Below are 24257 nucleotides of genomic sequence, written 5' to 3' on the forward strand. Positions count from 1 at the left end.
ATCCACGCCAGCATCTGCTGTCACCTGAGTTTTTGATCTTAGCCATTCTGACTGGTGTGAGGTGGAATCTCAGGGTTGTTTTGATTTGCATTTCCCTGATGATTAAGGATGTTGAGCATTTTTTTCAGGTGCTTCTCTGCCATTCGGTATTCCTCAGGTGAGAATTCTTTGTTCAGTTCTGAGCCCCATTTTTAATGGGGTTATTTGATTTTCTGAAGTCCACCTTCTTGAGTTCTTTATATATGTTGGATATTAGTCCCCTATCTGATTTAGGATAGGTAAAGATCCTTTCCCAATCTGTTGGTGGTCTTTTTGTCTTATTGACGGTGTCTTTTGCCTTGCAGAAACTTTGGAGTTTCATTAGGTCCCATTTGTCAATTCTCGATCTTACAGAGCAAGCCATTGCTGTTCTGTTCAGGAATTTTTCCCCTGTACCCATATCTTCAAGGCTTTTCCCCACTTTCTCCTCTATAAGTTTCAGTGTCTCTGGTTTTATGTGAAGTTCCTTGATCCACTTAGATTTGACCTTAGTACAAGGAGATAAGTATGGATCGATTCGCATTCTTCTACATGATAACAACCAGTTGTGCCAGCACCAATTGTTGAAAATGCTGTCTTTCTTCCACTGGATGGTTTTAGCTCCCTTGTCGAAGATCAAGTGACCATAGGTGTGTGGGTTCATTTCTGGGTCTTCAATTCTATTCCATTGGTCTACTTGTCTGTCTCTATACCAGTACCATGCAGTTTTTATCACAATTGCCCTGTAGTAAAGCTTTAGGTCAGGCATGGTGATTCCACCAGAGGTTCTTTTATCCTTGAGAAGAGTTTTTGCTATCCTAGGTTTTTTGTTATTCCAGATGAATTTGCAAATTGCTCCTTCTAATTCGTTGAAGAATTGAGTTGGAATTTTGATGGGGATTGCATTGAATCTGTAGATTGCTTTTGGCAAGATAGCCATTTTTACAATGTTGATCCTGCCAATCCATGAGCATGGGAGATCTTTCCATCTTCTGAGATCTTCTTTAATTTCTTTCTTCAGAGACTTGAAGTTTTTATCATACAGATCTTTTACTTCCTTAGTTAGAGTCACGCCGAGATATTTTATATTATTTGTGACTATTGAGAAGGGTGTTGTTCCCCTAATTTCTTTCTCAGCCTGTTTATTCTTTGTGTAGAGAAAGGCCATTGACTTGTTTGAGTTAATTTTATATCCAGCTACTTCACCAAAGCTGTTAATCAGGTTTAGGAGTTCTCTGGTGGAATTTTTAGGGTCACTTATATATACTATCATATCATCTGCAAAAAGTGATATTTTGACTTCCTCTTTTCCAATTTGTATCCCCTTGATCTCCTTTTGTTGTCGAATTGCTCTGGCTAATACTTCAAGTACTATGTTGAAAAGGTAGGGAGAAAGTGGGCAGCCTTGTCTAGTCCCTGATTTTAGTGGGATTGCTTCCAGCTTCTCTCCATTTACTTTGATGTTGGCTACTGGTTTGCTGTAGATTGCTTTTATTATGTTTAGGTATGGGCCTTGAATTCCTGATCTTTCCAAAACTTTTATCATGAATGGGTGTTGGATCTTGTCAAATGCTTTTTCTGCACTAACGAGATGATCATGTGGTTTTTGTCTTTGAGTTTGTTTATATAATGGATTACATTGATGGATTTTCGTATATTAAACCATCCCTGCATCCCTGGAATAAAACCTACTTGGTCAGGATGGATGATTTCTTTAATGTGTTCTTGGATTCGGTTAGCGAGAATTTTATTAAGGATTTTTGCATCGATATTCATAAGAGAAATTGGTCTGAAGTTCTCTATCTTTGTTGGATCTTTCTGTGGTTTAGGTATCAGAGTAATAGTGGCTTCATAAAATGAGTTGGGTAGAGTACCTTCTACTTCTATCTTGTGAAATAGTTTGTGCAGAACTGGAATTAGATCTTCTTTGAAGGTCTGATAGAACTCTGCACTAAACCCATCTGGTCCTGGGCTTTTTTTGGCTGGGAGACTATTAATAACTGCTTCTATTTCTTTAGGGGATATGGGACTGTTTAGAAGGTCAACTTGATCCTGATTCAACTTTGGTACCTGGTATCTGTCCAGAAATTTGTCCATTTCGTCCAGGTTTTCCAGTTTTGTTGAGTATAAGCTTTTGTAGAAGGATCTGATGGTGTTTTGGATTTCTTCAGGATCTGTTGTTATGTCTCCCTTTTCATTTCTGATTTTGTTGATTAGGATTTTGTCCCTTTGCCCTCTAGTGAGTCTAGCTAAGGGCTTATCTATCTTGTTGATTTTCTCAAAGAACCAACTCCTCGTTTGGTTAATTCTTTGAATAGTTCTTCTTGTTTCCACTTGGTTAATTTCACCCCTGAGTTTGATTATTTCCTGCCGTCTACTCCTCTTGGGTGAATTTGCTTCCTTTTTTTCTAGAGCTTTTAGATGTGTTGTCAAGCTGCTAGTATGTGCTCTCTCCCGTTTCTTCTTGGAGGTACTCAGAGCTATGAGTTTCCCTCTTAGAAATGCTTTCATTGTGTCCCAAAGGTTTGGGTACGTTGTGGCTTCATTTTCATTAAACTCTAAAAAGTCTTTAATTTCTTTCTTTATTCCTTCCTTGACCAAGGTATCATTGAGAAGAGTGTTGTTCAGTTTCCACGTGAATGTTGGCTTTCCATTCTTAATGTTGTTATTGAAGATCAGTCTTAGGCCATGGTGGTCTGATAGGATACATGGGACAATTTCAATATTTTTGTATCTGTTGAGGCCTATTTTGTGACCAATTATATGGTCAATTTTGGAGAAGGTCCCGTGAGGTGCTGAGAAGAAGGTGTTTTAGGATTAAATATTCTGTAGATATCTGTCAGGTCCATTTGTTTCACAACTTCTGTTAGTTTCACTGTGTCCCTGTTTAGTTTCTGTTTCCACGATCTGTCCATTGATGAAAGTGGTGGGTTGAGGTCTCCCACTATTATTGTGTGAGGTGCAATGTGTGCTTTTAGCTTTACTAAAGTGTCTTTAATGAATGTGGCTGCCCTTGCATTTGGAGCGTAGATATTCAGAATTGAGAGTTCCTCTTGGAGGATTTTACCTTTGATGAATATGAAGTGTCCCTCCTTGTCTTTTTTGATAACTTTGGGTTGGAAGTCGATTTTATCCGATATTAGAATGGCTACTCCAGCCTGTTTCTTCAGACCATTTGCTTGGAAAATTGTTTTGCAGCCTTTCACTCTGAGGTAGTGTTTGTCTTTTTCCCTGAGATGGGTTTCCTGTAAGCAGCAGAATGTTGGGTCCTGTTTGTGTAGCCAGTCTGTTAGTCTATGTCTTTTTATTGGGGAATTGAGTCCATTGATATTAAGAGATATTAAGGAAAGGTAATTGTTGCTTCCTGTTATTTTTGTTGTTAAAGTTGGCATTCTGTTCTTGTGGCTGTCTTCTTTTAGGTTTGTTGAGGGATTATCTTCTTGTTTTTTCTAGGGCGTGGTTCCCGTCCTTGAAATTGCTCTTTCTAACTCTGTGAATAATTGAGTTGAAATTTTGATGGATATTGCATTGAATCTGTAGTTTGCTTTCAGCAAGATGGCCATTTTGACTATATTAATCCTGCCAATCCATGATCATGGGAGATCTTTCAATCTTCTGAGATTTTGTTTGATTTCTTTCCTCAGAGACTTGAAGTTTGTGTCATACAGATCTTTCACTTGCTTAGTCAGAGTCACACCAAGGTATTTTATATTATTTGTGACTATTGTGAAAGGTATTGTTCCCCTAATTTCTTTCTCAGCCCATTTATCCTTTGTGTAGAGGAAGGCCACTGATTTGTTTGAGTTAATTTTATATTCAGCTACTTTGCTGAAGTTGTTTATGAGGTTTAGGAGTTCTCTGGTGGAATTGTTGGGGTTACTTAAGTATATCATCTGCAAATAGTGGTGTTTTGACTTCTTCCAGTTTCTATTCCTTTGATCTCCTTTTGTTGTCTAATTGCTCTGATTAGAACTTCGAGTACTATATTGAATATGTAGGAAGAGAGTGGGCAGCCTTGTCTAATCCCTGATTTTAGTGGGGTTGCTTCAAGTTTTTCTCCACTTAGTTTGATGTTGGTTACTGGTTTGCTGTATATTGCTTTTACTATGTTTAGGTATGTGCCTTGAATTGCTGATCTTTCCCAGACTTCTATCATGAAGGTGTATTTGATTTTGTCAAATGCTTTCTCAGCATCTAATGAAATTATCATATTTTTTTCCTTTGAATTTGTTTATATAGTCGGTTACATCAATGGATTTCAATGAAATATATTGAAATATCCCTGCATCCCTGGGATGAATCTTACTTAATCATAATGGATGGTATTTGATGTGTTATTAGATTCGATTTGCAAGAATTTATTGAGTATTTTTCCATCGATATTCATAAGGAAAATTGTTCTGAAGTTCTCTCTTTGTTGGGTCTTTATGTCATTTAGGTATCAGAGTTATTGTGGCTTTATAGAATGAATTGGGTAGAGTACCTTCTGTTTCTATTTTGTTGAATAGTTTGAGGAGTATTGGTATCACATCTTCTTTGAAGGCCAGATAGAACTCAACACTAAACCTATCTAGTCCGGGACTCTTTTTCATTTGGAGACTATTAGTGACTGTTTCTAGTTCTTTAGAGGATATGGAGCATGTTAGATCATTTATCTGATCCTGATTTAACTTTGGTACCTGTAATCTGTCTAGAAAATTGTCCATTTCATCCATATTTTCCAGTTTTGTTGAATGTAGGCTGTTTTAGTAGAATCTGTTAATTTTTTTGATTTCCCCAGTTTCTGTTATTATGTCTCCCTTTTCATATCTGTTGCTTTTGTTGCTGTTGAAGACCAGCCTTAATCCATTGTAATCTGATAGTAAGCATGGGATCATTTCAATATTCTTAAATCTGTTGAGGCCTGTTTTGTGACCAATTATATGGTCAATTTTGAGAAGCTGCCATGAGGTGCTGAGAAGAAGGTATATATATATTTTTTGATTTAGGATGAAATGTTCTATAGAAATCTGTTAAATCCACTTGGTTCATAACTTCTGTTAGTTTCACTGTATCTCTGTTTAGTTTCTGTCTCCATGATCTGTCTATTGCTGAGAGTGGGGTATTGAAGTGTGTGTGGTACAATATGTGCTTTGAGCTTTAGTAAATTTTCTGTTATGAATGTTGGTGCCCTTGCATTAGGAGCATAGATGTTCAGAATAGAGTTCTTCTTGGTAGATTTTTTTTCCTTTGATGAGTATGAAGTATCCTTTCTTATCTTTTTTGATAATTTTATGTTGAAAGTCAATTTTATTCGATATTAGAATGGCTACTCCAGCTTGATACTTGGGATCATTTGATTATAGAATTGTTTTCCAGCCTTTCACTCTGAGGTAGTGTCTGTTTTTGTCACTGAGCTGTATTTCACTGTATGCAGCAAAATGTTGGGTCCTGTTTGCGTATCCAGTCTGTTAGTCTATGTTTCTTTATAGGGAATTGAGCCCATTGATATTAAGAGATATTTAGGAAAAAATATTGCTTCCTGTTATTTTTTTTGTTCGAGGTGGAATTATGGTTTTTTGTGGCTTTTTTCTTTTTGGTTTGTTAAAAGAAGATTATTTTCTTGCTTTTTCTTGGGTGTAGTTTCCCTCCGTGTGTTGGAGCTTTCTATTTATTATTTTTTTGAAGGGCTGGATTTGTGGAGAGATACTGTGTAAATTTGTTTTTGTCATGGAATATCTTGGTTTCTCCATCTATGGTTATTGAGGGTTGCTGTGTATAGTATTCTGGGCTGTCATTTGTATTCTCTTAAGGTCTGTGTGATGTCTGCCCAGGATCTTCTGGCTTTCATAGTCTCTGGCAAGAAATCTGGTGTAATTCTGACAGGTCTGCCTTTATATTCTACTTGACCTTTCTTCTTACTGCTTTTAATATTCTTTCTTTGTTTTGTGCATTTGGTGTTTTGACTATTATGTGATAGAAGGAATTTATTTTCTGGTCCAATCTATTTGGTGTTCTGTAGGCTTCTTGTATATTGAAATTCATGGGCATCTCTTTATTGAGGTTAGGGAAGTTTCCTTTCATAATTTTGATGAAAAATATTGACTGACCCTTTAAGTTGGAATCTTAGCTCTCTCGCATACCTATTATCCTTAGGTTTGGTCTTCTCATTGTGTCCTGGATTCCCTGGATGTTTTGAGTTAGGAGACTTTTGCATTATGCATTTTCTTTGATTGTGTCATTGTTTTCTATGGTATCTTCTGAGCCTGAGATTCTCTCTTCTATTTCTTGTATTCTGTTGGTGATGCTTGCATCTATGAGTCCTGAATTCTTTCCTAGGTTTTCTAACTCTAGAGTTGTCTCCCTTTGTGATTTCTTTATTGTTTCTACTTCCACTTTTAGATACTGAATTGTTTTGTTCAATTCCTTCACCTGTTTGGTTGTGTTTTCCTAGAATTCTTTTAGGGGTTTTTGTGTTTCCTCTTTAAGTTCTACCTGTTTTCCTGTGTTCTCTTGTATTTCTTTAAGGGGGTTGTTTATGACCTTCTTAAAATCCTCTATCAGCATCATGAGATATGATTTCAAATCTGCATCTTGCTTTTCTGGTGTATTGGGGTATCGAGGACTTGCTGTGGTGGGAGAACTAGGTTCTGATGATGCCAAGTAGTCTTGATTTCTGTTGGTAAGATTTCTGTGATTGCCTTTCACCATCTGGTTATCTCTGGTGTTAGATATTCTTACTGTCTCTGGCTAGAGCTTGTTCCTCCTGTGGGTGTGTTAGCCTGTGTCAGCACTCCTGATAGACTAGCTCTCTCCTGGTAGAACCTGTGTACAGAGGGCTGTGGAAGAGCCCTAGCTCCTAGGTGCAGATGGAGACTGGAAGTATCCTGTCCCAGCTATTTCACTGTTCTTGTACCCTGTGTGTTCCTTGACACACTGCTCCAGACAGTTATTGGAGATAAAGTGACTATCTCACCTCCAAGTCCAGGAGTGAAAGCACATCTGGGAGAACAGGTCTCTCCTGGTGGGACCCGTGCATAGTGGGCTGTGGAACAGCCTCAGCTTGTGGGTGCAGATGGCAGACGAGAAGCTGTCCTCTACATTTATAAGCGGAGGCACACTCCACTGAATGTCACTGTGATTCTCCATTTTGGGGGAATGGGACTTTGTGACTAGACTTCTCTCTTGGTGTCCTTTCCATTTTCTGTGGTGGAGCTCTCATGGGAAATGGTTTCTTTAATCTCACAATTCCATGTTACTGTACATCTTTGTGGGGAAGTCAAGGGTATAGGCACTTGAAGCTGCTGGTCAGTCATATTGACAGTCAAAAGCAGGGAGAGAATGGATGTGTGCATGCCTAGTGCTCAGCTAGCTTTCTCCTGACACTTCCACTTGCCAGTCTTACCCAGACAATCTTTCGTCCAGACTCTCTTCTCAGGCAGTTCTCCTGTGCATCAAATTGAAAGTTAGAACCAAGCTATCCAGTTCTCATGTGATCAGTCTAACTTGTGCATATAGTTGGATTCAGAAAAGAGGCTTGTTTTCTCTTCCCACAAGCCTCACCCTTTGATTTTTCACTATTTATTTTAAGAGATTAAGGCATTGTCTCATTTCCAAAGAAAGCTCAGGATCAAAACATAAAATTGCTTAGGAAAAGAAATAGAAAATGCTCATTAATGTGTGAAAAACTGGAAAATAATTTTTATTTTCTTCCACAAAGAAAGTATTTTGAGTGGAGATATTATTGGTAAAGAGAGCCAGGGTGAAAATTGAAAATGTGTCAGGTGTATTTTATGATATAATTATTTTATTCTGGCAGCGTCCATTCTTGAGTCCCAGTGGGAAAATATAAATACCACTGCAGGCATGGTTCATCCTAAATTTCATCATCTTAATTTCATTGAAATTTTTCACAGACATGCATTTTTAACCAAAATATAATTAGCCAATAGTATTTTCCTCATCCTACATATGTGTCATCACCCAGAATAGAACAACACTTACCTTAGAAGCCTTACATTGTACTAACCATGAGGATTCCTTTCTCAGGTGGGCACCATTGAGTATCTGGGAAAAGTGTGAAGGCACTTCCTCGGGGTGACATTTCAGAGATTTTCTTAAGCAAACATACATGTGCATCTGTCGTGTAGAACATGCCAGCTACTGTCTATGATAACTTCCTTGTGGCTAAGTGAGCTTTACAATGTTACTTTAGTCCAAATAAGCACAGTGCTTCCCTTTCAATCCGCTGACTCCAACAGTCTTCAACACAAAGAATGGTACAACTCTCCCGTTCACTGTATAATTGGCTTCCTGCACAGCATGCTATGCTTTGTGTTTTATATTAATATAGAGAGAACCATTGGGAGATGGAACTTATAGATTTCTCACATCAAACCAAGCATCTTGTTTAACTGATTGGCTCAGAAGGAAACTTCTCAGAGGGCATCCTGAATGCCTTATGAACCCTACTCTTGTGCTTCCGTACCATGAGCGTGTATGGACTAACCAGGGGCCATCATAGCCTGATCAGAAGCAGTTCTCTGGGGGTAAGGGAATCAGTTGAACCGTTATTTTCAGTGGTACATTTTCATTAGATGGCTCAAGCTGCTTAACTCTCACATCAGTGATTTGAGACTTAGCTTGTCAAGCTTGAAATCATTAAAACTCAAGGATCATTGCTGAGTAATTGCTACCAAGGTTTTTTTTTAATACAACTGTGTATATTTCTATCCTTCATTCTATAATCGAATGAGCCACAATTTTTATAACGCTTTCTAAAACAATCCTCTTTTCCAAAGCTTTTAAATACGAATAAAGAAGGCCTCTGAATTTCCGTTTAGACTAAAACTTCATATTTGTTATAGGTGAATTTAGAGATATGCACGCTTGACTTAAAATGTGCCTAGTTTCAGAGTCTGACTAATGCTATTTGTAACTATGGACATTTGAACCTGTCTTTTTTCTTTCTTTTTTTCTTTTCTGAGACAGGGTCTCACTATGTAGCTCTGGCTGTCTTAAAACTATGCAAACCAGGTATCTACCTGCCTCTGCCTCTCGAGTGCTGGAATTTAAGGCATGTGCCATGATGCCCAACTTCTGTCTTTCTTTTAAACAGGAAATAAACAATAAAGTTGAGACAAATTGCACTGCAAAGTGAAGTCATTTTGTTATATGAAGCAGACAACCATGGCTCTGTGGTATAGAATGCCAACTTGTTGCCCAGAAGGGTGATTTGGTGAGAATCTGCATGTAAAAAGAATATGGATCACAGGGCCCCCAATGGTGGAGCTAGAGAAAGTACCCAAGGAGCTAAAGGGGTCTGCAACCCTATAGGTGGAACAACAATATGAACTAACCAGTACCCCCAGAGCTCGTGTCTCTAGCTACATATGTATCAGAAGATGGCCTAGTCAGCCATCGTTGGAAAGAGAGGCCCATTGGTCTTGAAAACTTTAGATGCTTCAGTACAGGGGAACACCAGGGCCAAGAAGTGGGAGTGGGTGGGTAGGGGAGTGGGGGCAAGCATATGGGGGACTTTTGGGATAGCATTGGAAATGTAAATGAGGAAAATACCTAATAAAAATTTTTAAAAAAAGAATAGTAACTACAAATGAAAACTTTAGTCGGTCTCCAAAAAAAAAAAAAAAAAAAAAAAAAGAAGAAGAAGTGAAGGGCTCCACATGTTTTGATTTCAAGTTGAAGATATTCAAGTTAATGCTATGCTAACTGTGACCTATCTCAGTTGCTGATATGAAATGCCATAATGCCCCTTTCCCCACATTAATCAAAGCTTTAGTTTATAGTTGACATATCAGTAAAATATAATTGACACTTATTGGCATGATCCACTCCTAATGCAGACAGTATGTTTAGCAAATGTGACAATGTAAGGACTACTTTTCCAACTTTAATTCTATGTGAGAATCTCTTGTGAATGAGGAAGCTGATGTGATGATCAGTAGTCCCACAGAGTACAAATGCTCTCCTCTCTCTCTCTCTCTCTCTCTCTCTCTCTCTCTCTCTCTCTCTCTCTCTCTCTCTCTCTCGGAGAACTGAACATCATCTCTCTGTCACCTTGGACAGGAATGCTGAGTACTGTGGACAGAGGGAGGCAGGGAACAAAAGGGCCTCACAGAGGTTCCACTGTCTAAATGAAGGATTTCCACTGATGTCATTTTACTAGCTATTTGCACCCCACTTAAGTCTCTCATAGAAAAGTGGATGAGAGATGAAAAGTGTACTCCTCAATTGGCTATGTGGCTCTATTATGTGGCAAACAGTTATTCTTTTACTAATGTGCATTGTAGCAATGTGAGTTATGAGGTATTTTTGCAAATGTGCTTCATTTATATTCTTATCCAAAATACCACTGATACTGTTTGCAATACTGTAATGGTAAAAATGATAAACTATGGAATAATTGCTTTGATAAATAAAGAACTTTATTCCTTCCCTCTGAAGATATCTTGAGTCAGCTAAAAAAAGAACATTCCATATTTCATTTCCTGTTTAGCTATAGAAAACTTCCATGCCAGCCCATCCTGGTGTCTATAAGATTGCAGGGCTGAGAGTACATGTGCAGGTCCATACACTGGCTTATAAATTCTGGTCTGTGCACCAAAGACACAGTGCTGGTAAAGTTCTACCATTCTTGGCCACTGACCTCTGTATAGTTTAGAATGTGTGGTCCACCTGATGGTTCCATGAAGATTTGCTTCCTTCAATTTCATAGTAGTCAAGTCCTTGATAGTTCAGTTTCTTGATGGAATTTGATGAGAGTAAAGAGGGGTTACTAACAATGCCTCTGTACTCCTGATAAACTTCTCAGATCACTTCTAAAAACAGAGACATCAACCTTCCATGACGGCCTTGTCCTCAACAATTCCTGCCCTAGCACTATCAGCAGAATTCAGGAGATGCCCTAAACTGTGCATGAGCAAAATAGAGGAAGGAAACCAGAAAGAATCCTTTTTCAGAAAAAGAATTTTAAGAATTTAAAGAATATTTTTTAAGTTAGCAATTCAAAATGATAAGTTTTATTGTGATATATCCATACATGTATATTTTGTTTATATTTTCTCTGTCCAAGGAAATTCTAATTGAATAATTGGGGAGTTGTGTAAATGTCATTCTTGGGCGGTTTTCTATGCCCCCCTTTGCTCCCAAATAACTACAGGGAATTTCTATGTCCTCTCTAACCCATTTTAGTTCCAGAGAAAAGACAGACCTGGTATTTTTATTAACAAGCTGTAAGCATTAATAGCTGGTCAGATTCCGATCTATTCTAACATGATTAGGCTACTACTACCCAGTCAAATAGTCCATTACCTGCCTCTGAGTCTTGTTTTGTCTCAAGCTGGTACATGTGTCCCCTCATGGCTGCTCTATCATTGAAATCTATTGACAAATCCCCCATGTCCATCTGCATGGTCTTTCTACACCTTTTTCTCCTAGTAGTCCTTCTCTATTCACTGGTTTCCTTTGGGACCCCTGGTCTGGGATTGAAAGTCTCACCCTATCTCTTCTGCCCAGTTAGTTGGCTGATAATCTCTCTTATTAACCAATCAGAGGTGATGGAAAACAATTTTTATATAACATAGAAACCACAGATGCTTGACAGTGCCTTCATCTGGACTACAACCAGATGTCTGGGCTTAACATTCAGCATCTGAATACACAGTGCACAAAACCATCTCCCAAGAAAGTTGAAGAACTTTAGGATAATATGAATTAAGCAGCCTGTGTCAACTATGACCATTTCTACTTTCCTGGCTTCTTCAGGCATTCCAAGCTAGATAGTCAAATCTGAAGACTGTATGCTATGATGCACATATGTAGTTCTTGTTTAATTATCATGTTGACTTTCTGTAGCCTCTTGATTATCTTCCTCTTTACCTCTAACTATTCCTTCCAATATTCCCTATAATGATAGTTTTGGTGGACATGGATTCCCTTGGCCTGTTAATAGCATTTGTCTTTCTCCTTAAAACCTGGCAGCTAGTGCTGCTAAGTTAAATAATCTGAATTGACATAAATATGGATTCATTACTGGTGAACCATTTCTTCAACCTCCTAAAAGTATCATTTTCTTTAATTGGTTGCTCCAATTCTTTTTCATGTCCTGATATTCTGTGTGACTTAGTCTGCTGATGAAACTTCACTGCATTTTTCATTTCCATGTTCAATTAGCTTGTCTCTTTCGGTGCCTTTGTTGAGACTCATTTTTAAAGTCCTGACTCACTTTCATTGCTCCATTCAGTCCATGCTGTGTGTTTTCCTTGAACTTCCATTAAAGAGGGTTTTTCCCTCTTGTCCTCTTTCATTTCATTCAGATGTTTATTCATTTCCTCTTTAAGCTTCTCAATTAACATATTTATAGTAGTACTTGTAAATACTTACTTCAGATTCATCTTGGTAGTTCTTGATGGAGAAAATTCTTATAGGATTACTGGTCTTTGGAGAGAGATATTTTCTTGGGTTTTCATATTTCTTTTATTTTTGTGCTAGGACTTAAACATCTAGGGTGAAGCTTGGTTCAGATTCTGTTTCACCAGTGTTGAGTGGGAGTTTAGCTCTGTATTTCTGTTAGCCTCTCTTTGCTGATTTCAAGTCACATAGGAGGTATTTGAAGCTTACTCTCTCAGACACTCAGTGAGGAGGCTGGGGTCATTTCAATTTGGTGCTTACTGGGGGACCTTCTCTAGAGTGAAGACAGTTGTGATGCTTGAGTTAAGTCTTAAGACAATCTGCCAGGGGGGACTCAAATGGATGACTCTGTGGCTGCTTGCTGGAGCAAAGTATTTAGGCAGGTGACATAGAGGGTGGGGCCAAGGAGACTTAACCACCAGCACCCAAGATGGCTGCTAGCTGCTTGGATTGGTTCCAGACAATCAGGGTACAGAGAAACTGGAGAACAGGAGGTTACTAAGGGATCATTCTGACAAATATTATGGGTGCAGTTCATTGCTAGGCATGAGCCTTGAGAGAAGTGAAACCACACAGGTGATGGGGCAGGGATAGGGCTACACGGACTTCCCAAGAGAATCCTCCTGCTGCTGGAGCTGGGAATAAATCTAAATTGCAGCTGAACTGCATTTTTCATATCTGTTTTGTGACACTTTTACATTCCCAATTTCTACAACCCTAGTTTGTTTGGTTGGTTTTGGTGCTTGTTTTCAGTTTCTCTGAATACCCATTAATGATAGCTAGAAGATAGCTGTTTTCTAGAAGATATAAAGTCTATTGTAGGAAGAGCTTCAAGTTGCCCAAACCTTTCAGTCTCCTGGAGAAAGGACATGGTGTTAATAAATAATTTTTCATCCTGAGATTGAATTCACATTTTTCCTGGGGAGAAAATGAGCAAGCATTCAGAATTCTAGGAAGATCTAAAACCTCCAAAAGGTATAACCAGTGTAGAGCAACCTAGTACCATACATTTTATGTGGAGGATAGGAGATCTGCTTTATAGAAACCATCAATTCCTTTAATTTCATGTGTAGCATTTAGTCTTTCTGCCCAGTAAACCCATTTAGTACTGGAAGAAATACATGGAAAGATCTGGAGAACTAGGAGTCTGGAAGCTAGTTGTCTTAGTTTGCTTTCTATTACTATGATAAAACCCATGACTCAAAACAAGCTTGCAGAAGAGAGGGTTTATGTATATTATACTTTAGCATCACAGCCCATCAAGGGAAGCCAGAGCAAGAGCTAAAGGCAGAAACCTGGAGGTAGGAACTGAAGCGGAGACGGTGGATAACCAGGCTTATTTATTTGGTTTTCATTTTTGCTGTCTTATTACCATTCTGATTCACCACAGGATCATGGGCTCTGAGGTGGCATCACCTACTGTGGCCTGGTCCCTTCCACTTCAGCCTTTAGTCAAGAAAATGCACCAGAGACCTACCTACTGGCCAGTCAGATGAAGTTATTTTTTTTCAATTGAGGTTCTGTCTTTGCAGGTGACTCTACTTTATGTTAGGTTGATAAAACTAACCACTGAACAAGGTTTCAGGCAGAGTCTTCTGTTAACTTAATGGATGACATAGGCAAGTTATTTCTTCTCCCCAAACTCTCTGTGGTTTCTTTCATTTCCTGCTTTTTATTTCTTCTTTGAGATTTTCATGCTTGTGTGCAATGTATTTTGAGCATATTGACCCTGACTTTCTCCTAACTCTTCCTGAATCTCCCACCATCTTTTCCTTCTCCATACTTCACGTTCTTGATTATCTTTTAAGTATATTATCCACTGAGTCAAATTAGTGCTGCCTGTATGCACACAGGTGTGGGATCATCCATAGAAGCATAGACATCTTATGGAAGGGTTTATACATACCTCTTTAAAAAAAGAACTGACTCTCCTGCACCCAGAAACCATCAGGAACCAATGGCTAGCTCTTCAGCTACAGATGAGGCCCCATGATGCCCTCCTATATTGGTGCTGAAGTGGAGTGGGTTGACCTTGTACAGGTCCATAAGACTGGGTTGTTGTGCCCCACCCACTACTAACTGAAAGAGATTCATCCACTAGTGCTAGCATGCAGGAGTCTGATTTGTTAAAGACATATTCTCAAGTTCTCAAGGTATTTGTTACCAACTAGGTGTGGAATCCATTGTTGCAGAAGCTCTAGAGCCAAGTTTAGCTACAAATTTCTGAGTTTTAGCAGGCTAGATAAGCATGAATCGTTACCAGAATGAATTTAGCATAATCACCTTTAAACATAAGTGATTAATATCATATGTAAATACATTTATTCAAACTGTCTATAAGTGATGGAAAATTACTAACTGTAAACACGCACATATGTATATGTGTATATATGTATATATGTATGTATGTACATAAAAGTGTGTTTGCCCCCTGTACCAGTTAACCTACTTATAAGTTGCTGCCTTGCAAAAACTTTAATAGAGGCATTATATTGTCTCGTACTTTCTTTCATATTTAGAAACAGGGAGATTTTAAAGTACTTACCTTATGTGACCACAATGAGAATAAATAGGGATAATCCTGACTTGCCAAGGTACTAGTCAACTACCTTGTCAAGGTACTCTTAACTAACAGACAAAGAATGACAGTAACCATAATGCTAGCTGTGATATTTTGTCATCAAGTTTGCCCATAGTACACAGTATCAGAAAGTACCCAGAAGTGCATTACAAACTTTTATTCTCAAAACTGGCCCAGACTTCCTGCATCATAACATATCTTTGTTGCAGGAAGTATTAAAAAATAATGGATTACGTTGATGGATTTCTGTATATTAAACCATCCCTGCATCCCTGGAATAAAACCTACTTGGTCAGGATGGATGATTGTTTTAATGTGTTCTTGGATTCAGTTAGCGAGAATTTTATTGAGGATTTTTGCATCGATATTCATAAGGGAAATTGGTCTGAAGTTCTCTATCTTTGTTGGATCTTTCTGTGGTTTAGGTATCAGAGTAATTGTGGCTTCATAGAATGAGTTGGGTAGAGTATCTTCTACTTCTATCTTGTGAAATAGTTTGTGCAGAACTGGAATTAGATCTTCTTTGAAGGTCTGATAGAACTCTGCACTAAACCCATCTGGTCCTGGGCTTTTTTTGGCTGGGAGACTATTAATAACTGCTTCTATTTCTTTAGGTGATATGGGACTGTTTAGATGGTCAACTTGATCCTGACTCAACTTTGGTACCTGGTATCTGTCCAGAAATTTGTCCATTTCGTCCAGGTTTTCCAGTTTTGTTGAGTATAACCTTTTGTAGAAGGATCTGATGGTGTTTTGGATTTCTTCAGGATCTGTTGTTATGTCTCCCTTTTCATTTCTGATTTTGTTAATTAGGATTTTGTCCCTGTGCCCTTTAGCAAGTCTAGCTAAGGGTTTATCTATCTTGTTGATTTTCTCAAAGAACCAACTCCTCGTTTGGTTAATTCTTTGAATAGTTCTTCTTGTTTTCACTTGGTTGATTTCACCCCTGAGTTTGATTATTTCCTGCTGTCTACTCCTCTTGGGTGAATTTTCTTCCTTTTTTTCTAGGACTTTTAGATGTGTTGTCAAGCTGCTAGTGTGTGCTCTCTCCAGTTTCTTCTTGGAGGCACTCAGAGCTATGAGTTTCCCTCTTAGAAATGCTTTAATTATGTCCCATATGTTTGGGTATGTTGTGGCTTCATTTTCATTAACCTCTAAAAAGTCTTCAATTTCTTTCTTTATCCCATGACCAAGGTATCATTGAGAAGAGTGTTGTTCAGTTTCCACGTGAATGTTGGCTTTCCATTATTTATGTTGTTATTGAAGATCAACCTTAGGCCATGGTGGTCTGATAGGATATTTTTGTATCTGTTGAGGCCTGTTTTGTGACCAATTATATGGTCAATTTTGGAGAAGGTCCCATGAGGTGCTGAGAAGAAGGTATATCCTTTTGTTTTAGGATAAAATGTTCTGTAGATATCTGTTAAGTCCATTTGTTTCATAACTTCTGTTAGTTTCACTGTGTCCATGTTTAGTTTCTGTTTCCATGATCTGTCCATTGATCAAAGTGGTGTGTTGAAGTATCCCACTATTATTGTGTGAGGTGCAATGTGTGCTTTGAGCTTTACTAAATGGGACCTCATGAAACTGCAAAGCTTCTGCAAGGCAAAAGACACTGTCAATAGGACAAAAAGGCCACCAACAGATTGGGAAGGGATCTTTACCTATCCTAAATCAGATAGGGAACTAATATCCAATATATATAAAGAATTCAAGAGGATGGACTCAAGAAAATCAAATAACCCCATTAAAAGATGGGGCTCAGAGCTAAACAAAGAATTCTCACCCGAGGGATACCGAAGGCTGAGAAGCACCTGAAAAAAAATGTTCAACTTCCTTAATCATCAGAGAAATGCAAATCAAAACAACCCTGAAATTCCATCTCACACCAGTCAGAATGGCTAAAATCAAAAATTCAGGTGACAACAGATGTTGGCAAGGATGTGGAGAAAGAGGAACACTCCTCCATTGTTGGTGGGATTGCAGCTTGTACAACCACTCTGGAAATCAGTCTGGTGGTTCCTCAGAAAACTGGACATAGTACTACCTGAGGATCCCACAATACCTCTCCTGGGAATATATCCAGAAGATGTCCCAACCGATAAGAAGGACACATGCTCCACTATGTTCATAGCAGCCTTATGTATAATAGCCAGAAGCTGGAAAGAACCCAGATGCCCCTCAAAGAGGAATGGATACAAAAAACGTGGTACATTTACACAATGGAGTACTACTCAGCTATTAAAAAGAATGAATTTATGAAATTCCTAGGCAAATGGATGGACCTGGAGGGCATCATCCTGAGTGAGGTAACCCAATCAATCACAAAAGAACTCAAATGATATGTTCTCACTGGTAAGTGTATATTAGCCCAGAAACTTATTATACCCGAGATATAAGATACAATTTGCAAAACACATGAAACTGAAGAGGAACAAAGACCAAAGAGTAGACACTTTGCCCCTTCTTAGAATAGGAAACAATCACCCATGGAAGGAGTTACAGAGACAAAGTTTGGAGCTGAGACAAAAGGATGGACCATTTAGAGACTGCCATATCCAGGGATCCATCCCATAATTAGCCTCCAAACGATGACACCATTGCATACACAAGCAAGCGTTTGCTGAAAGGACCCTGATATAGCTGTCTCTTGTGAGACTAGGCCAGGGCCTAGCAAACACATAAGTGGATGCTCACAGTCAACTATTGGATGGACCACAGGGCCCCCAATGGAGGAGCTAGAGAAAGTATCCAAGGAGCTAAAGAGATCTGCAACCCTGTAGGTGCAACAACATCATGAACTAACCAGTACCCCGGAGCTCTTGACTCTAGCTGCATATGTATCAAAAGATGACCTAGTCGGCCATCACTGGAAAGAGAGGCCCATTGGACTTGCAAACTTTATATGCCCCAGTACAGGGGAATGCCAGGGCCAAAAAATGGGAATGGGTGGGTAGGGAAGTGGGGGGGGGAGGGTATGGGGGACTTTTGGTATAGCATTCTAAATGTAATTGTGGAAAATACATAATAATAAAAAATATTTTAAAAATCACAAAATCCCAAACAAGACAAAAAATATAAAAAATAAAATAAAATAAACAGGAAAGGTCCGTGCTATACCCAGCTACTCTCTGCCTCAGTAGTATCGGAGCCTCCATGGTTAGCCCCATGCAGCGACGGATCACTGCTCTTTTGCCGCGAGTTCTATTCACATTTTCAGCCATCCAGCCACTGTGGTCATAGGTCCTAAATCTCAGTAACCCGGTAAAACCAAAACTCTAGAGGCTTGGAATTCATAAGTCAGATTTATTTCAGGAAATTCTCACCCCACACAATGAACTAAGAGCCAATTAATATTGATATAAATTGCCCACCTAGATAAGACAAATTGTCCTGCAATTATCCATCCCTTATATGATATTCATAGCTACCTATGGCTATTTAAAGCCATGAGGAATCTGGATCTTCTGGCTCTTCCTCCATCATCCTTTCCTCTTCCTCTTTCCTCCCTTGCTGTCTCTGGAAACTCTTAACTCCATCTCTCTTTTCCCTATCCAATCATAGGCATCTTGTATTAATATTTAAATTAATTGGGAGAAAATGCTGCTACATATCTTACAATGAAATGCAATGGTGACTCATAGACACAGGGATGCCCGCGAGGTACTATCAGAGAAAATATACCTGAGACTCAGATTCATATTAACCTTAAGTCAAGATCCTGGGAATTGGGTGCCCAGTCACATCCCATGACTGTAAGCCGCCATCTCTCTCATCTTTCAACAGACATATCTAACAGGGGGATATCAAAACCTTTGGATACCACTGTTTATTCTCTACATCAAGCTGTAACTAATAGGATCTTTGAAGCACATTTTCATGTCTACCACAATATCAAGAGCACCATAATTTTGTCTTGTTTTTCACATTTTTAATTATTCAGCTGTCTTATTTGTCACTGTTTGGGGAATTATTGCAAACTTATTTCTAAAATGCTTCTGATTAATGCATATTTAGGCAACTAAACAGATGCAGAATGGTCTGACTGCTTTCACAAAATTAAACATTGATGAAACATGTATTTGCACAGCAATAATGATGCCACATGTGCATAAATAATAGCAGATCTTCTTTTCTAATCATCTCAGGGGGAAAATGATGAATGGGAGACAGATTTAACAAACACTTCTGGCCCACCATGTGAATGATTTTCAAGTGTATTTGTGCATGTGAATAAAATTATGCTAATTTATAACATCTATTACTACATAAAAATATAAGAAATTATAATTCTTTTTTTAATAAGAATGTGGGCAATATCAAAGCATGTTTTGGAAATATGTCAAAAAATTCAGATCACTTTTATAAATCAAAGAAAATACATATTTTACTTACCTTCTACATTCTGGGATACTAAGTCATTCTATGATATATCTTTGCAACTCTAAGACTGAATCTATCTAATGACTAATAGCATGTCTCAATTTCATTGGCAATTTTTTTGTGAGTGATAGGAGCTTTTGTTTTTTCCAACATAATATTTGTATTAATTATTTAGGAATTTCACCTAATGCACCCTAGTCACACTTCCCAGTCATCTTAGGTCTGCTGATCCCCAACCCTTGGGGCCCCCTGCCCTTGCAAAGGAAGAAAGAAAGGAAGGAAGGAAGAAAAAGAGAGAGAGAGAAAGAGAGAGAGAGAGAGAGGAAGGAAGGAAGGAAGGAAGGGAGAAAGGAAGAAAGGAAGGAAGAGAGAGAGAAAGAGAAAGAAAGAAAGAAAGAAAGAAAGAAAGAAAGAAAGAAAGAAAGAAAGAAAGAAAGAAAGAAGAGAGAGGGAGAGAATGAGAGAGAAGAAAATGAAAAAAACCAACAACAGAAAAAAGCACAAAAGTCCAGTTTGTGTTGCCCATACTGAAGCAAAAATCCTAGAAGCCATCTCCTTAAAGAAAACAAATTCAGTAGTCCAGGACTGTGATCCCTAGGACATTTTCCCAGTCAGAAGACTTCAGTGTGTGAAACAAAGGAAATAGAAAGTAATCCCTCAACAAACCAAAAAGAAGACAGCCACAAGAACAGAATGCCAATTCTAACAACAAAAATAACAGGAAGCAACAATTACTTTTCCTTAATATCTCTTAACATCAATGGTCTCAACTCCCCAATAAAAAGACATAGACTAACAAACTGGCTACACAAACAAGACCCAACATTTTGCTGTTTACAGAAGACACATCTCAGAGAAAAAGATAGCCACTACCTCAGAATAAAAGGCTGGAAAACAATTTTCTAAGCAAATGGTATGAAGAAACAAGCTGGAGTAGCCATCCTAATATCTGATAAGATTGACTTCCAACCCAAAGTCATCAAAAAAGACAAGGAGGGACACTTCATTCTCATCAAAGGTAAAATCCTCCAAGAGGAACTCTCAATTCTGAATATCTATGCTCCAAATACAAGAGCAGCCACATTCACTAAAGAAACTTTAGTAAAGCTCAAAGCACACATTGCGCCTCACACAATAATAGTGGGAGACTTCAACACACCACTTTCACCAATGGACAGATCATGGAAACAGAAACTAAACAGGGACACACTGAAACTAACAGAAGTGATGAAACAAATGGATCTGACAGATATCTACAGAACATTTTATCCTAAAACAAAAGGATATACCTTCTTCTCAGCACCTCATGGTACCTTCTCCAAAATTGACCACATAATAGGTCACAAATCAGGCCTCAACAGATTCAAAAATATTGAAATTGTCCCATGTATCCTATCAGATCACCATGCACTAAGGCTGATCTTCAATAACAAAATAAATAACAGAAAGCCAACATTCACATGGAAACTGAACAACACTCTTCTCAATGATACCTTGGTCAAGGAAGGAATAAAGAAAGAAATTAAAGACTTTTTAGAGTTTAATGAAAATGAAGCCACAACGTACCCAAACCTTTGGGACACAATGAAAGCATTTCTAAGAGGGAAACTCATAGCTATGAGTGCCTTCAAGAAAAAACGGGAGAGAGCACATACTAGCAGCTTGACAACACATCTAAAAGCTCTAGAAAAAAAGGAAGCAAATTCACCCAAGAGGAGTAGACGGCAGGAAATAATCAAACTCAGGGGTGAAATCAACCAAGTGGAAACAAGAAGAACTATTCAAAGAATTAACCAAACGAGGAGTTGGTTCTTTGAGAAAATCAACAAGATAGATAAACCCTTAGCTACACTCACTAAAGGGCACAGGGACAAAATCCTAATTAACAAAATCAGAAATGAAAAGGGAGACATAACAACAGATCCTGAAGAAATCCAAAACACCATCAGATCCTTCTACAAAAGGCTATACTCAACAAAACTGGAAAACCTGGACGAAATGGACAAATTTCTGGACAGATACCAGGTACCAAAGTTGAATCAGGATCAAGTTGACCTTCTAAACAGTCCCATATCCCCTAAAGAAATAGAAGCAGTTATTAATAGTCTCCCAGCCAAAAAAAGCCCAGGACCAGACGGGTTTAGTGCAGAGTTCTATCAGACCTTCAAAGAAGATCTAACTCCAGTTCTGCACAAACTTTTTCACAAGATAGAAGTAGAAGGTATTCTACCCAACTCATTTTATGAAGCCACTATTACTCTGATACCTAAACCACAGAAAGATCCAACAAAGATAGAGAACTTCAGACCAATTTCTCTTATGAACATCGATGCAAAAATTCTTAATAAAATTCTCGCTAACCGAATCCAAGAACACATTAAAGCAATCATCCATCCTGACCAAGTAGGTTTTATTCCAGGGATGCAGGGATGGTTTAATATACGAAAATCCATCAATGTAATCCATTATATAAACAAACTCAAAGACAAAAACCACATGATCATCTCGTTAGATGCAGAAAAAGCATTTGACAAGATCCAACACCCATTCATGATAAAAGTTCTGGAAAGATCAGGAATTCAAGGCCAATACCTAAACATGATAAAAGCAATCTACAGCAAACCAGTAGCCAACATCAAAGTAAATGGAGAGAAGCTGGAAGCAATCCCACTAAAATCAGGGACTAGACAAGGCTGCCCACTTTCTCCCTACCTTTTCAACATAGTACTTGAAGTATTAGCCAGAGCAATTCGACAACAAAAGGAGATCAAGGGGATACAAATTGGAAAAGAGGAAGTCAAAATATCACTTTTTGCAGATGATATGATAGTATATATAAGTGACCCTAAAAATTCCAACAGAGAACTCCTAAACCTGATAAACAGCTTCGGTGAAGTAGCTGGATATAAAATTAACTCAAACAAGTCAATGGCCTTTCTCTATACAAAGAATAAACAGGCTGAGAAAGAAATTAGGGAAACAACACCCTTCTCAATAGCCACAAATAATATAAAATATCTCGGCGTGACTCTAACGAAGGAAGTGAAAGATCTGTATGATAAAAACTTCAAGTCCCTGAAGAAAGAAATTAAAGAAGATCTCAGAAGATGGAAAGATCTCCCATGCTCATGGATTGGCAGGACCAACATTGTAAAAATGGCTATCTTGCCAAAAGCAATCTACAGATTCAATGCAATCCCCATTAAAATTCCAACTCAATTCTTCAACGAATTAGAAGGAGCAATTTGCAAATTCATCTGGAATAACAAAAAACCGAGGATAGCAAAAACTCTTCTCAAGGATAAAAGAACCTCTGGTGGAATCACCATGCCTGACCTAAAGCTTTACTACAGAGCAATTGTGATAAAAACTGCATGGTACTGGTATAGAGACAGACAAGTGGACCAATGGAATAGAATTGAAGACCCAGAAATGAACCCACACACCTATGGTCACTTGATCTTCGACAAGGGAGCCAAAACCATCCAGTGGAAGAAAGACAGCATTTTCAACAATTGGTGCTGGCACAACTGGTTGTTATCATGTAGAAGAATGCGAATCGATCCATACTTATCTCCTTGTACTAAGGTCAAATCTAAGTGGATCAAGGAACTTCACATAAAACCAGAGACACTGAAACTTATAGAGGAGAAAGTGGGGAAAAGCCTTGAAGATATGGGCACAGGGGAAAAATTCCTGAACAGAACAGCAATGGCTTGTGCTGTAAGATCGAGAATTGACAAATGGGACCTAATGAAACTCCAAAGTTTCTGCAAGGCAAAAGACACTGTCTATAAGACAAAAAGACCACCAACAGACTGGGAAAGGATCTTTACCTATCCTAAATCAGATAGGGGACTAATATCCAACATATATAAAGAACTCAAGAAGGTGGACCTCAGAAAATCAAATAACCCCCTTAAAAAATGGGGCTCAGAACTGAACAAAGAATTCTCACCTGAGGAATACCGAATGGCAGAGAAGCACCTGAAAAAATGTTCAACATCCTTAATCATCAGGGAAATGCAAATCAAAACAACCCTGAGATTCCACCTCACACCAGTGAGAATGGCTAAGATCAAAAATTCAGGTGACAGCAGATGCTGGCGAGGATGTGGAGAAAGAGGAACACTCCTCCATTGTTGGTGGGATTGCAGGCTTGTACAACCACTCTGGAAATCAGTCTGGCGGTTCCTCAGAAAATTGGACATAGTACTACCGGAGGATCCAGCAATACCTCTCCTGGGCATATATCCAGAAGAAGCCCCAACTGGTAAGAAGGACACATGCTCCACTATGTTCATAGCAGCCTTATTTATAATAGCCAGAAACTGGAAAGAACCCAGATGCCCCTCAACAGAGGAATGGATACAGAAAATGTGGTACATCTACACAATGGAGTACTACTCAGCTATTAAAAAGAATGAATTTATGAAATTCCTAGCCAAATGGATGGACCTGGAGAGCATCATCCTGAGTGAGGTAACACAATCACAAAGGAACTCACACAATATGTACTCACTGATAAGTGGATACTAGCCCAAAACCTAGGATACCCACGATATAAGATACAATTTCCTAAACACATGAAACTCAAGAAAAAGGAAGACTGAAGTGTGGACACTATGCCCCTCCTTAGAAGTGGGAACAAAACACCCATGGAAGGAGTTACAGAAACAAAGTTTGGAGCTGAGATGAAAGGATGGACCATGTAGAGACTGCCATATCCAGGGATCCACCCCATAATCAGCTTCCAAATGCTGACACCATTGCATACACTAGCAAGATTTTACTGAAAGGACCCAGATGTAGCTGTCTCTTGTGAGACTATGCCGGGGCCTAGCAAACACAGAAGTGGATGCTCACA

The 24257-nt window shown here is 38.6% G+C and overlaps 1 protein-coding gene across 1 annotated transcript in view; it reads left to right on the forward strand.

Annotated features, from left to right (window-relative positions):
* Nucleotides 1-24257, forward strand: part of Kcnh8 (potassium voltage-gated channel, subfamily H (eag-related), member 8) — a 376486-nt gene that overhangs the window by 322423 nt on the left and 29806 nt on the right. The window lies entirely within an intron of this gene.

Source organism: Mus musculus, chromosome 17 (genome assembly GCF_000001635.26).
Source record: "Mus musculus strain C57BL/6J chromosome 17, GRCm38.p6 C57BL/6J".
Taxonomy (NCBI): domain Eukaryota; kingdom Metazoa; phylum Chordata; class Mammalia; order Rodentia; family Muridae; genus Mus; species Mus musculus.